The sequence below is a fragment of the Apodemus sylvaticus genome, chromosome 15, assembly GCF_947179515.1.
Source record: "Apodemus sylvaticus chromosome 15, mApoSyl1.1, whole genome shotgun sequence".
Taxonomy (NCBI): domain Eukaryota; kingdom Metazoa; phylum Chordata; class Mammalia; order Rodentia; family Muridae; genus Apodemus; species Apodemus sylvaticus.
Window position 1 is genome coordinate 62,106,555 of NC_067486.1, and position 16,315 is coordinate 62,122,869.

The 16,315-nt window shown below is 41.8% G+C and overlaps 1 protein-coding gene and 1 non-coding gene across 3 annotated transcripts in view; both read right to left on the minus strand.

Moving 5' to 3' along the window:
- Positions 1-16,315, minus strand: part of Gsk3b (glycogen synthase kinase 3 beta) — a 143,471-nt gene that overhangs the window by 68,521 nt on the left and 58,635 nt on the right. The gene's annotated exons all lie outside the window — the stretch shown is intronic.
- On the minus strand, positions 9,437-9,568 carry LOC127666384 (small nucleolar RNA SNORA17). The gene has a single exon (XR_007973601.1). It is a non-coding gene; the product is annotated as a small nucleolar RNA SNORA17 (small nucleolar RNA).

The following is a 16,315-nucleotide window of genomic DNA, read 5'->3' on the forward strand; positions in this document are numbered from 1 at the left end:
AAACCAAACAAGCTATACCCTAAGAACAGTGGAGTGCCGACATCATTTCCTGACAGTGAGAACTCCCTTTGTGATACGGCTTCTCCTTACCCAGATTCCATCTGCACATTAAGTGTGTGCTCTGCACTATCACTAAATCTTGCTGCCTATTCCAGAGTGTCAATGCTACCTGCTCACTGACTGCACTATTACAGGGACGCCTTGACCTTTTTCCTACCTACACACCTCCCTGTTCTTAAACTGCTACTTACCTCATTCCCATTCCTTCATCCTCAGGCCCCTTTCAGCTGTCCCAGCACACAGTAAACTCTCCTTACAGCACTTAAAAATATTTTCAAGTTTATTGACGTTTTACAGTGTATTATTACAAGCGCAGGTCAATGCTATTATATAAATGTATCCCAAAACTTATAGAACTCAGGTATTATATTGCAATGACAAAGATACCCAATCTAATCAACTTACTACAAATTACTTAAGAGCAAAAACTAAACTTGCTATCTTTTGGGGAAACTAGCATTGAGAAGTAAATAGGGAGGGAAGGCAAGTAGACTTGTACATACAAAATAAAAGACTTGTAATTATAATAGACACATAACAAGCTAGCTACTCAAGATATAACAAATACCATGCTAATGAGAAAACCTGATAGACATTTCAATCAAAAATTGCTTTTCTTTTTAATAAAAAACATTAAAATGCATATATGTCTAAAAGGACTGCTATAGTCTAGATATATATATTCCTGTAAGACACATATGTTAAAGTCTGATTCCACAGCTAAGGAATCCAATCACTGAGTGAGTGAATCCTAAGGGCTCTGGCCTCACCAGTTCACAGACCCTTCATGGATTCAGAGTAGATTTGGGGCGGGCCTAGCTGGAGAAAGTCGTTCTCTAGGAGTGCGTCCTGTAAAAGTGTACTTGTCTCCAGGCCCTTGCTTCCTGTGTTCTCTCAGCTTCCTGGTGAGCATCTCTATTACTGCCTCATTACTCTCCTGTGCTGAATTATCAAGTCATAGGACTAAAACACTAGAGTCAGCTCACCTGGACTGAACCTGCTAAAATAAATTGTAAGCCAAAAAGTCTTTCCTAGTTTTAAGTTTTTTTCTGCTAGGTGTTTTTTGTTACAGCAACAAAAGTAACAAATAGTCATAAAGGGTTTCATTCACTTTTACCATACCTGACACCTTATATTAGGGAGGGAGAGAGTACGTTGGCTGGCTTGTGTCTGAAAGCTAAGCCATAGAGCCAAAGATTACCAGAAGGGTACTTTAGGGACCATTATGTAAAACCTGGAGAAAGTTAACTTTTAGGTGAGAAACAACCAGCAAGCTTAAAGCTGTGGGTGTCAAGTAGGCAGCACACATCTGTCGATCATCTTTTCCTCTTCACCAAAGTTTGTTCTACTGGGAGATCTTATCCTTCATCACAGAGGACTCTGCTGCTACTGTAAAACAGGACTCACCTCAAAGACTGTTTCCAAGACCACCTTCCCTAAAATATAACTTCTGTAGAAAATTAATGTTATCCAAAGAGGTGAATCAATTTAATCCCAATTTTTTTTAGTCCATAGTAAAATCGGATATCCTTCAAATACTCTACAAATGGATTCTAAAAAGAAAGTCTCAAAACAACTTCAGATATACAACAAATTGATTCAACTCAACTACACTTCAGAATTTAATGCCTTGGTCTGCAAAATGCTAATGGGTGGGCTCACCAAAACTTCCAATACAGTGTCAGTGATTTTATCACTAACAAACACTGTATGTGAGCACAGAGGTGTGGTAGTGTGAATGAGAACGACCCTCAGAGGCTCCTGTTTGACTACTTGGTCCCCTGTTGGAGAAACTGTTGTGTGGAACTTTTGTTACCTTGCCTTAAGCCCCAGGCAGACTGCGCTGCCAGCCCCCGCCCAGAGAATACTGGATCCACAGATACACACGTTGCTCAATTTCAACCTGCCTTATGGCTCAATTGCTGGGCACCTCCAATCCACTGCACCTGGCGTGCCCTTCCCAGTACTCCCAGCTCAGCATCCTACATCTGCCCTCACCTTCAGTTACTCAGCTACCTTCCGTCCCAGCTCAAGGTCCCATCCTCCTGCCTGGAGAAGAGGCTCATGGACACTCCGCCCAGTATGTCACACGGCTGGTTGGCTTTTCTCCCTCCGAAGCATAGTAAACACCTTTCTTCTTCCTGGTATCTGCTAGTTTGAAGAGTGGGGGTTGAGGGGGACGTGCATGCAGAAGTCCCGCCCATCCTTCCGCCCAGCAATTGGCCCACTGCATCTTTACTGATAAATCAAGAACCAATTGGGAAACAGGACCACCATCAGAACCACCCCTACAGAAACTCTCTGGGAAGATTTAAGAGGTGTGGTCTTGCTGAAGGAGGTGTGTCACTGAAGGTAGGCTCTGAGACTTCAAAATCCCATGCTACTCCTGTTAGCTTTCTATCCAATTTGTGCTTGTGGATCAAGATGTAAGCACTTCACTACTGCTCCAACATCATGCCTGCTTTCTGCCATGTTCCCTGCCATGATGATCATGGATGAATTCTAACCCTTTGAACCTGTAAGCTCCAAATAAATCCTTTCTTCTATGAGTTGCCTTGGTCATAGTGCCTTATCATAGCAATAGAAGAGTAAGACAAGGAGAAAAGAAAACCTGTGTGTTACTTTGTAAAGGTCTTTGTAAAAGGTTTTTCCTCTGCAAACCTGTCAGAGGAAAAAAAAATGTCTTATATACAAAGATAAAATTTTGCAAGCCATGAAGGAAGAACCACTAATGTGTTCTGAGTAAGAGATTTGACTTGGGGAATATTATTGACTATGAAAGAAGTTATTAAAGGATAAGAGGAAAAGAGAAAACCATGACTATAGAGAAGAAAACACTTAAAAGGGGATGGGAACTAAGGTCTGAGAGGCAGACTGAACAACTGGTGAGCGGAATGCAGGGATCTCTCAGGCTTCTTCCATAGCTATTAACACAAGCAGGGGCCCCTGGCCTAGAAAGTTCTAGGGAAGCAGGGAGGTTAGTTCAGCTTGGTACATGTTCACCTGAAGGAACAGACACTAAAAGTGAAAGGCGCAGAGTGGAGCCTGAATATGTTCACTCCCTCCTCAGCAAAGGGGCTCTGGAATCACAGCAGCACACAAAATGTGTATAAAGTAAGAAAAGATGCCCAGACTTGCCTGGACTCCTAATCAGAAAAAATAAACTGGAGAACCTAAACAGTGGTGTCACATTATCCCCCACTCCCATAAAAATTTAAGGTATTCGAAAGAAGAGTTTGGAGGCATATTTATATGTAGGTCATAAGTAAAGAGGAAAGAAAGAAAGAAAGAAAGAAAGAAAGAGAGAGAGAGAGAGAGAGAGAGAGAACAGAAAAGAAGAAAGAACAGAAAAGAAAAGAAGGGAGGGGAGGGGAGGGGAGGGGAGGGGAGGGGAGGGGAGGGGAGGGGAGGGGAGGGGAGGGGAGGGGAGGGGAGGGGAGGGGAGGGGAGGGGAGGGGAGGGGAGGGGAGGGGAGGGGAGGGGAGGGGAGGGGAGGGGAGGGGAGGGGAGGGGAGGGGAGGGGAGGGGAGGGGAGGGGAGGGGAGGGGAGGGGAGGGGAGGGGAGGGGAGAGGAGAGGAGAGGAGAGGAGAGGAGAGGAGAGGAGAGGAGAGGAGAGGAGAGGAGAGGAGAGGAGAGGAGAGGAGAGGAAAGTTATAAGACAAAAAGCCACAAAACTAATACCCTAAAACAAGAGTGGACAAGTGTTTTCTATGAAGGATCAGATAGTAAATGCTTCAGGCTGGAAAACCATATGGACTTTGCTGCAACTACTCAACTGTATGGCTATACTGTAAAAATAGCCATTAACAAAATTAAAAAGAACATGGCCATGTTCTAATAAAACTTTATTCATTATTTAAAAACAAAAACAAAAAACTAGAGGAAGGCCCAGTTTATCATTGCTCTAGAAAATAAGAAAGAAAAATTTCTGATAATCATTTTTTACCTATCGCCCCCCCACCCCTCTCATACACACAGAATGAACTTGTAGATTAATTTAATAACTTGTACTCTAGGAATTTACAATATTTTCCTCTAGTGCTACTATAATCAGTGCATAGAATATTGAATTATAAATTATAGTTATAAAGAAACCAACTGTGTGACAAAAACAAAAGTAGAGGACTTATATTTCCTGTCAGCTGTGATAAAGAAGAACTGAAAGAGGTTCTTGAAAGTTTATTTCAGAGATCTTGTTAGCATATATGTAAATGCTATCTTGAATGCATTCCTTAATCCCTGTGTCTATAAAAGTCAACATAGCAATTATTAGCAATAGTGATGGTGATACCAGTAACTACAGAATACTGAAAATATACTCACTGATTTTATATATATATATATATATATATATATATATATATATATATATATATATATATATATATATATATATATATTCATATATACTATGCTAGCAGCTTTATCTTTATAATTTAAACCTTTCATGTTGGCAACATCATTATTCTCACTTTAAAGAGTCTGTAAATATAGAAGGGCTCAGAAAGACGCTACTAGGGCTAGAGAATTGGCTCAGCAGTTAAGAGCATAGGCTGCTCTTCCAGCGGACCAGGTTCAATTCCCAGCACCCACATGGCAACTTACAACTGTCTGTAACTCTAGTTCCTCTAGTTCCCATGAATCTGACTCCCTCACACAGGCTTACATGTAAGCCAAATACCAATGCACATTTTAAAAATATTCCTTAAGAAAGATGCTAGCAAATAGCAGAGGCAAAAAATTCGTTTGTTTGTTGTTTTTTTTTTTTTTTAATTTAATTAAACAGGCATGTCAGAACTCATGCTCTGACTATAACACTGCATATATCCCATTCTGGCAGTTTTATTACTTTTGACTGAGATACAACAATAATAAAGCAGACTCCAGTGCTCATAGCTTATCATTCAAAACAAGGCACAGAGACACACAGATGCCATGCAACAGAAAATTGTGAACACAAATAAAAGGATTTTATTAAAACAGTGAGAGTTCTGAAAGTATCTTTTAGAAATATGCACCAGGAGAAAATGTGAATCATTTTACACAAAGGGATACAAAACTAAGCTAAACCTTAGATAAGTCTCAATCCCACTCTGGGACCACTGACTTGCTAAGCACACAAAAAACTTACAGCTTCTCAGAAGAAACTGAGAAAGTTTCTATACACCTCTAGAACAGAATTGACCTACAATCTCAGACTGCTGCAGACTAGACCACACACAGCGTGTGACCATTCTCCTCCTCCTTCAATGCTCTCTCCTATTCCCTTCTCTTGGTTTTCATTCTTTTTGTTTCTCAGTTCAACTATCTCTGTTATCCTGTCTCCAGTCAGCAGCTTGAAAGCCAAGACTCCCTACTGAATATCACCAAGCCAGATCTCTCCAGTGAACTATCTACTTAACAATTTCCTTTTCAGATTGTGTCATGTCATTAGCAAATTCCTGACTGCCTTTAAACCTGCTCCACCCACAGCCTTCCCAATTCAACTGCAGGCAATAGTACGCCTCCAGGTACCTAAGTAATCCTTGCAGTATAGATTCGGTTTTCTCTCTGGCCTCACATTTCATTCTGGCTCTACCTCCAAAACATACACAGCATTCCAGTAGTGACAAATCTTGTGTATTTGTTCCCTAGCAATGAATTTCATATTTATACAAAAAGCTACACAGGAACAGAAACTAAAGTGAAAAGCTATCAAATGTCCTTAATGGGAAGAAATGTACAAACAAGTTATGGTCTATCATCTATATAATACTATGATTCTCAACAACATAGCTAAATCTCCAGAAAAAAATTGGATTAAAAAAACAATCCCCAAAGTTATATACTATATGTGATTCTTTTATGTAACAATCTTATATTCCTTTATGTTTTTTAAGATTTGTTTAAGTGAATGAGTATTTTGTCTCTGTGTATGTCTGTACAGCATGTGTATACCTAACACTGCAGAAGCCAGAAGAGGGTGTCAGATCCTCTAAAAGTGGAATGATGGACAGTAGTGAGCCGCCATGTGGGTGCCGGGAACAGAACCCAGGTCCTATACTCTCTTCAGATGGAAGGATAAAGTTTTTGTTGCCAGGGGTGTTCTGAGTGTTAGGAGTGGAAGGATGACAGGGAAAGATAATGCTTCCAATCTTGACTGTAGTAAAGATAAAAACCAACACTTAGGATAAAGATATTCAAGGATCACTGGTGAAAAGGTACTTGCTACCAAGCTGGAGAACCTAAATTTAATCCCTGAACTCACGTGACAGGGAAGAACTTACTCCTGAAAGTTCTCTGACTTATACACATGATGTGACTTCTGCATGCCCACACTCATGCACAACAAACTTCTTATAGCTGCAAAACTAATCTAGTTCCCCACACTTTACTTCAGGTGTTTTCCTCAAATGCTACATTCTTACCCTATCTTAAATCACAACCTCAACAGCTCCAGCACCCCTTTCTCCATTCTTCTTCAGAATAACAAAATTATAAAATATTACACCTAACATATTACACCTAACTTGTGTTTCTTCATTAATGTCCAGCTCTCCCCAATAAACTCAGAAATTTGGTGGATATTTTATATTTTAGTGTTATAGAACCTAGATCTTATAACAATATCAACTCACATCAATACAAATCAGTACTATGTATTTAGATGAATGATAAATAGCTCTACTTTTTAAAAGAGTACAACACATTTTATTGTAGGAAATGTCTATCACTGCCAGTATGAAAATACTAAAAGAGGAGCTGGAGAAAACTTTACAGTCCATCAGGATGGGGAAGGCTGGGGTAGATACAATTACTATTAATAATTAATATATAAATATATACACTATATAATAAGTAGATACAATTACTATTAATATCTTAGCTTAGTTAAGTGCATTATTTGAAAAAAATCTGAAGTGGAAACTTGAGGGTTCTTTGGAAAATTGGTTGGATGGTGTATTGCTGGGGCAAACATGTGAAGGAATGTGTCATTAAAGTGGACAGAGGTGTGAAAGACTAAGGCAGACTTGTGAAGGAACATTTCACTGAAGCAGACACAGGAGAATGTTCTGCTAAAGCAAGCACATGAAAGGTCACGTGATGAAGGATTCCTTGCTAATGACATGCATGTATTGGTCCACCTTACATTTGTAGTTGGGCTGCATCTGTTGGGACTGTGTAGCGAGAAACACACCAAAAAACTTCTCGCGGTGTGCTGCAGTCTCTTGCTGCTTCCTTAGACTAGAGCTGATTGGCAGAGTGTGATGTCAGCTGAGACAGATGCAAATGCTGAGGCAAGACTCATGCTGAGGCAGCGGGGGAGGGGAGATGACTGACAACAGCAGGGGAAGACAGGGGCTGAGTTAGGCTTGCTGGTACAGGCATCTACCAGCCCCTTCAAAACTGGCCCCTACCAAAATCCAACAAACCAATCACAAAAAACCCAGGTTTCCTTCTCCAGATGAATTTATCAGTTTCTCAGCTAATTAAAAAATGGGCGAATTTATCATCACTAGTAATAAATGCTAAAATTTTACTTTAACAAAAAAAAAATATATATTCTAAACAGCATTACAAAAGCATATTGAAAATTCAAGACTGACAGGCAATAACAAAACCATAATTATGCTATGTAAATTATAATAAGTTTCATTTGAATAATTTTTATTGGTTCTTTGTGATTTCACATCATGCACCCCAATCCTACTCAACTTCCCCCAACATTCCCAAACTCTCCCTCTACCCTTGCAACCTCCCCTACAACAGAGAAAAAAAAACTTCCTGGGGAAGCTGTGTGTGCCAGTGTGCCCCACAGTACACCCTTTTGTTCACACTCCTTTGCCTGCACATGTTCACTACGATGACTTGGGGTCTGGCCCAAGTCCTCTGGCTCCTACTCCTCTATCAGTACTGGAGCCTCAGTGGGACTCCTCTCAGATATCCTGTGGTTGCCCTGTGTCATGGAGATAGGCTTTGGATCTGTAGAGCCAGCCCCTTTGTGCGCTCTAGCAGCTCAGCAATGGGTAGATGTTGGAGAGGGCCAGTTCAGTCTGACCCCGATTGGCCCACCTACCAGCTCTCACGCTCTGCAGCCCGCACCCATGCCCAACTCTACCCTGCTGCCCAGGAGAGGTGCAGGGTCCACTCTCCCAAGTGTTGCATCCAGTGAAGGGAGTGGCCAGTTCTCCCACTCTCATAATCCCAGGGCCAGTTCTCCTGTCTGCCAGAAATGAGGGAGAGGAAGGAGGGTGTCTGTCTCCTTACCACCACCAGTCAACAGGCAAGAGGCAGGGCTGGCCTCACGCTCTCACATCCTTTGGACTGGCTCTCACACCCATAACTCCAGCAACCCTGGCCAGCTCTGCTGTGCTGCCCAAGTGAGGTGCAGAGGCTGCTCTTTTGAGTGCTACAGCTGGTGAAGGACAAAGCCAGCTCTTCTGCTCTCTTGTCTCCCACCTGCTGTAGATGGTGAGGAGAGACAGAGGAGGAGGGTATCTTTCCCTCATCCAAGTCACCACAGAGAGATGAGTGGTAGGGCCAGCTCTCCCACACACACACACATCCTCAGGCTCCGCATACCTGCTGCCCCTGCAATGTGTGGGGCTGCTCTCCTGTGGGGCTAGGGTCAGGGTCAGGGTCAGGGATCCTGCACTCATACCTGTAGAGCCAGCTCTCCTACAATGCCCAAGTGAGGAGAGGGACCAGTTCTGCATAGCCCTTGGACATCAACAAGGCCACGGTTGGCAGCCCAGACCAGGGATGTCTGCCTGGCTTTTGGTGGCAATTGCCCGCTGTTCCAGATGTGGCCTCCAGTGGCAGCACTGCCAGGTGCCGACCATAGTCTCAGGTGGTATCACTGGCTGCTCCTCACTCTCTGCAAGTGTCCAGTTCTGCCTCTCTTTGTTGTGCCCACATCTTTATTTCCCTTTCTCGTCCATTTCTCAACCACTCATTTGCTCCTCTTTGTGGCACCTGGGTTCTTCTGAGTGTCTGAGGTCATCTCAGAAGTGGTCTCAGGAGTGCTAGGCCCTGCTCCTGCATTATGGCACAGGCAGGGGTCATCTCAAGCATGGTCTGTACCCCTAGGCCAGCGTGGCACAAGACTGCAATTCATCTCAGGCTAGCCCCGTCGGGTTCCCCTGGCCCCGGTGGGTCTGATGTTCACCTGAGACTCTAATACTACTCTCCCAGCCTACCCAGCTGGCCGTCTCTCTTGGGCTCACTCACACCTGGGCTATGATCCTAGGCAGAGCTCTTCTGGTCTCCAGCTTGCTTGTCCTGGGAGCCCTTCCAGGTCTCGCTGTCACAGGAGCAGTGGATGTCTCAGGCTAGCTCCCTGTCCGGGCCCTCTGGCAGCAGACAGGGAGTGGGCTCAGGCTCGCTTTTTTCAGGAATATTAGGCTACTAATCATTCAGATGTTCACAGGTCAGAACATTGAGCGTAGACATAGCCTCTTTCCTCTCTGCCACCTATTGACGCACATGTAACACAGCAGCCACATCTGCAACGCCTCTAGGGGCAGGATGTAAATTACTTTTAATTCTGGTCCAAAAATTAAGATGAAAGCATTAATAATTATAATCAAAAAATTAATGGAAATATAATATATCAAGAAGTAAAATATGACACTAATAATATAAAAACCATATGGAATTTCCATATGCAATAGAAGTTAGCATTTAAATGGTTCTATGCAAATGCAGTTATCAGACATTAATGGACATACATGATACTGAGAAGTAAAATATGACATCAATAATATAAAAGTATATGGAATTCTCACCTGCAATAGAAAGTTATCAGCTTAAGGTGGTTCTATGCAAACGCAGTTATTACATTCACAAACCATAAAAAAATAAAGAACTATCAAATTGCAAATACAAGAACAGAATGTCCTTTGGAATAAAATCACCAATCTAAAGCACAGGGCCGATGAATGAATAAGCAAAGTAAGACTCAATTACTCATAGACATTGCCTATGAGACTCGCCATAAGCTGAAGCGAATGCAGAAGCTCAAAGTGAAAAGATAGAAAGGATATTTTCCACGGTAACCAGAAGAGAGGTAGGATGACATATTAGCTAAAATAAGTTTTAAGTTAAAAACCAACAAAAGACAAAAGGATAGTGGTAGAAGACTGAATCCAACTGAAATCTATCCAATATCGCAGCATCTACATATATACACTGACAAGACTGAATCCAACTGAAATCTATCCAATATCGCAGCATCTACATATATACACTGACAAATCTTAATGGCAATAGACTTTAATATCTCCACTTTCAGTAATGAAGACATGATCCAGACAGTTGTATCAATAAAGAAATAAACACAAAAACATTTGGGGGGGGGGGCAGTAAAATGGCTCAGTGGATAAAGACACTTGCCATGCAGACCCGGAGAGCTGAGGAGTGGAAGGAGAAAACCATTCCTGAGGACTGTCCACGGCACACCTGCACACGCACACACGCACACACGCACACACGCACACACACACACACACACACAAATAGTAGTAAAACAATAAATTGGACCTACCAGACATACAAAACCCTACATTTTATATTATGTAATATGTTCAAGTGCCCATAGAACTATGTGAAGTACAGATCACATACATGGAAAGCCACATAAGTTTTAACAAATTAAGCAAGGCGAATGTTGTATCTAGCATTTTTTATAGCTGAAATGAAGTAAAAAGCAAAGAAAATTAAGAGATATAAAAATATGTCTATATGAAATATAGATACTCGAGTTTGTATGAGCAAAACTCATACGCTATTTATGTGGGGACAAAGAAGAAAGACAAGGAAGGAAGCCTCACATTCACTACAATGAGTTTAATTTAGAATTTTAAAAACCCAGTAGATAATGGCAAGTGTTTTCAAGTTAAATGCAGACAGAAATTACAGTTCTTATAACACTGTTATGGGACTTCAAAGTGGTACAGCTGTTTAGGAAAACAGGTTACCATTCCCTTAAGATTTTAATCACAGAATCACCATGTGACCCAGAAATTCACTCGTGTGTGTGTGTGTGTGTGTGTGTGTGTGTGTGTGTGTGTGTGTAAATGAAAACAAATGTCTGAACAATAACTATAAACGAAGAGTCATAGTGACATTACTTCCAATAGTCAAAAATAAAGATATAATCTTAGCATCAACAAAACATAACACATTCTAACACCATTTGACCATGAAACCTAATTCAGTATTAGGAACCTACTGCTCCAACAGGCCAAGATGCACCTCCTGACAGCAGTACCAAACATGCTGTAACTTGCACAGACTTCTGGGTTGTGTTGTGGTCCTGGCACTAGGGCATGCTGACATGTAAACCAAACAAGCACTTCTTAGGACAAACAAAGATGACCAGAGAAGATAATTAAAAGCTGCCTCCATGAGATGCAGTAAGTAAAAGCCAAGTAACAAAAGATGGACTCTCATCCAAAGACGGGAAGGACACAGAAAACTACAGGAAATAAAAGGTCAACTGACAAGTCTGGAGAAAGCATTAGTATAGAAACTAGAGGTGGTTTACAGGCACCCATAACTTGTTTCCAGAGGCTTCAATGGTGCCTCTTCTGGCTTCAAGGGCACCAATGCATGTGGTCCAAAGACTTACGCACATGCAAAACCCTTCCTTCCTTCTGTCTGTCCTTCCATCCTTCTAAAGAATGCCTACTAGTGGTGACATATGCCTTTAGTTCCAGCACTCAGGATGCAGAGACAGGCAGATCTCTGAGTTCCAGGCCAACTCTACAGAATGAGTTCCAGTACATCAAGGGCTACACAAAAACCCTGTCTCAAAAAAAGAAAGAGAGAAGAGAAGAGAAGAGAAGAGAAGAGAAGAGAAGAGAAGAGAAGAGAAGAGAAGAGAAGAGAAGAAGAAAAAGAAAAGAAAAAAAGAAAAAAAAGACAAAAAGAAAGAAAAGAAAAAAGTGCCTATTAAGTAAATTCCCAGATATAACCTGATGGACAAAGAGCAACATAAAAACAAAGATGAATTAAAACAGAAACTGTGACTCTTTATAACTTAATGACCATCTAAAAAAGACAAGGTAATGGTTGAAAAACTGACAAATGAATTCAAAAGTGATTAATTAATTCAAAGAATATAAAAAGACAGATGGAAGAAATAAGGGAATTCATTCAAGTCCTGAATAACAAAAGCCAGCAACACAAGAGAGAGAATTAGCAAAGAAATTAACATTGGGGGAGTTCCCCCGAGCAATGGTAAATATGAATTACCTGATACAGAATTAAATATTAAAATGGAAAGTTACTACTAATACACTAGACCAAGCAGAATATCAAAGACTGAAAATAGTTTAAAAAAATACATTCAGATATTAGCAAAGAAAAATAATAAGCATGCCCCATACACTTAAGAACTGTTATGTTAACATGTTCTTATGTGTTCTTATATGTTAACATGTAATAACTAAACCCATGGGTAGGAGAAGGGACTGAGAAAAACTCTGAATGTACAAAAATTCTATGCAATGTGATGATAGACATTTCCCAAAATCTAGGATATAAAAAGACATCTAAGCATAAAAGGCAGTAGAATCCTGAACATATGCACACAAAGAAGATTTTCTTCACATTCCTATGAAAATGCTAAGACCAGAGAACCAAGAAATATCACTCAAAGCTATATCAAAGAATTTACAGAGGCAAACCTGTAACCAGCCAACACCAAAGCTCTTGGTAAAACACCCTAAAGGTAAGGGAGCATAGGACTATGCATCTCAGATCCGTGAGTGGCAGCAGACTGGCTCTGTCTGGCAAAGCTGTAGTATCTTTAGTACGTATGTTCAGATCTCATTGTGCCATGCTTTTGCAGGCTGGCTGGCCCAGGACTAAGAACTCAGCACTACAAGAAGGACTGACTCCTCCTTCCCCTTTCTTGCTGTTTGGATTTCTCTGTGTAGCCCCAGCATCCCAGAGTCACTCTGTAGATGAACCTGGCCTCACACTCAAGAGATCTGCCTGCCTCTGCTTCCCCAGTGCTGGAATGAAAGAGGTGCCACCACAACCAGCTCCGTCCCCTTCATTTTAAAATTAGTTATTTGAGAACAGTGTGTTTTGATCATATCTGCCCCTCCTTCCACGTCTCCCAGATCAACTCCCTCCTCCATTCATACTAACCCAACTTCTATGCTTCTCTTTATCCCCTTCCTCACCAAGCCCTTCTCTCCCCTCCACAAAGACTGCTAATGTTTCCCATATACTCCTGAAGGCGTGGCCTTCCGTGGAGTGCAGTCAACTTACCAGGGGCTACACCATTAAAGTGAACTGACTCTCCCTCTCCAACAGTTTTCAGTTGCCAATAGCTCCTGGGTGTGACTCATGCACACACACACCCCACCATGCTGGGATTTTGTCTAGCTTGGGCTTGGGATGGTCCTGTGCATGCTGTCTTAACTACTGGAAATCCGTATGTGTAACTGCCCTACTGTGTCCAGAAGACAGTTTCCTTTTAGACTCTAGCTTACTCAGACTTACTTTTATCATGACTCCTGAGCCTTAAAAGGAGAGGTATGATATGGATATCCCATTTAGAGGAAAGCATTCCATAATCTACCACAAAAAGCAGTTTCTCTAATGAATGGTAAGACAAGTGCTGTCTGTAGGTACAATAATAAATCTTTAGGAATCATTTCAATACTATTCCACTTAGAAGAGAAATAGTGAGTAGTAGGCTCTCCCCCAGGGCCTATGACTTACCCAAACACAAGTTCCTGGCCCGGATATGGGTTTCAACTTGTGCAGCTTGATTCAATCTAATTTAAAAAGTGGTTGGTTACTCCCATTACAGTCCTGCCACTACCACATCAGTGGGCATGTCTTGCCAGGCCAGTCAGTGCTGCAGCTCCCCGTGTTCACAGCTAAATTAAGATGAAAGAACACATGCAACATTTATCTCTCTAGGTCTACGTTACCTCACACTGAATTACCATTTGACTGAAAATTTCACCATTTTGTTTTTTCAATATTCCATTGTGTAAATATATACCACATTTTCATTATTTATGCATCAGCTGATTAACATTTAGGCTACTTGATTTTCTGGCATACAGAACATGGATAAACAAATATCTCTTAAGTAAAACAAGAGCTTCTTTATGTATACAAGCAAGAACAGCATAGCTAAATCACAGGTGGATCTATTTCTAGCACTTCTGAGGAAGTCTCACAGATTCCAACAGTAGCTATGACAGTCTGCACTGCCACCTGCAGACCCAGTAGCTCCCTTTCTCTACATCCTTAACCTGCCTTTGTTATCTTATGCATTCTAATGGCTACAAAATGTTATAATTTTCTTGGTGGTGTAAGGATGTTAAACGGTTTGCTAAGTCTTTCCCAGCCATGTGTCTTTCTTCTCTGGAATGTTCTACTGATGCTGACTTCCATGCCTACTCCCGACCCCTGTTGAAATGGGCTTTCTCTACTCAGTCCTGGCTATCCAGGAACTCACAGAGATCTCCCTGCTTCTGTCTCTCGGATACGGGACTAAAGGCATACCCCCAAGCCCAGTCACCATGCCCTGATTTTTAATTGAATGTTGATGATTAGTTTTTGTTTTAGTTGTCTGTATATTCTAGACACAATATCTATCAGAAGCAGAGCTAGTAAAAAGATTTCCCCTCATGGGCTGTAGAGAAAATACGAATTCTTCCTTTCCTAGCTATATATCCTTTATCTCCTTCACTTCTTATAGCTCTAGCTAAGACGTCAAGCACTGAATTGAACAGAAATAGAGGGTGGACACCCTTGATTATCCCTGATTTTCGTGGAAATGCTTTGAGTCCTTCTTTATGCATATGATATTGGCTTTGGGTTTAATGTCTATTTTCTTTATAGTGTAGATATATGCCCTCTAACTCTGTATTCTCCAGGATTGATCAGGTTTTGTCAAAGCTCTTTAGGCATCTATGTAGTAAACTACAGTTTTTATTGATTTGTTGCTGAACCAGTCCTGTACTTCTGGGATGAAGCCAACTTGATTATGGCCTATCTTATATTACTGAATTTAGTTTATGTGCTGGACTGGGTAAGAATGGTCCCCATAAGCTCATATATTTGAATATTTAGTCAGCAGGGAGTGACTATTTGAAAAATTATAATAACTAGGAGATGTAGCCTTGTTGGAGGAAATACATCACTGGGGGTAGGCTTTAAGGTTTCAAAAGTCCATGTCAGGCCCAGTAGCAGCGCTCTCTCTCTCTCTCTCTCTCTCTCTCTCTCTTTCTCTCTCCCCTCCCTCCCCCCTCTCTCCCTCCCTTCTTCCCTCTCTCTTCCCTCACTCCCTCTCTCTTCCTGCTGCCCCATGGATCAGGCTTACAGAATTCTCAGCTACATCTTCAGCAACTATGTCTGCTTGCATGACACCATGCTCTCAACCACGAAGATATTGGTCATGGTGTATCTTCACAACAACAGAACAGTGACTAAAACAGAGGTTGGTTCTGGGGACAGGGTATTGCTGTGACAGGTCTGACCATGCTGTTTGTTGAAGAAATGGAGAAATCTTTGGGACACTGTACTGGAATGCTGTTGGATGCTTTAAGCAGACCTTAATGGGTGCGCTAGTAGGAGCACAATGTTGAGGGCAATCTAACTGTGGAAGGCCTAGCTCAGGACAGTTCTGAGGGAAATACTAGTAAATGGCCTAGAGAACATTCTTGTGGCTGCTTTTTGCCCTTGTCCTAAAACTCTGCCTAAGGCTAAAGTGAAGCCTGGTATTAATTCTGCTCTGTGGCTTGTAGTTATTGTAGCAGAAAAGGTGATACTGGACAGAGATACACAATGCACACTGCGAGGGGACAAAGAGCATCGGACAGGTGAAGCTGAGGCTTGAGGGAAAGTCTGATGCTAAGCTTCTTAACTTGGGAAAAGAAAAGCTTAAGCAGTGAAGGACCATCAACAACAGGAAGCTGATACAAATAATGAGGGGCAAGTTCCAGCCTCACCAACCAGCAGGCCTCAGCAGCCTCAGCCCCATGACTGTCTTTAGAGGCAAGGATACAAGAAAGGGGTTGTGGCATCTCCCTCTTTATCTAAGGAAAGACACTGAGGCCAGGCATGTACCAGGCGCATCCCTAAACAGAGGCCCAGAGAGGCTATTGTGAGACGCTGTGAGAAAGAAGGCTAGAGTTGGGAGATACCAGCCAAGGACCCCTCCTAACAGAAGGTGGAATCAGCAAGGGAAAGAAGTATGTTGCAATCAACAAAGCTGGAGGGAGCTGGAGATCTGAAGAG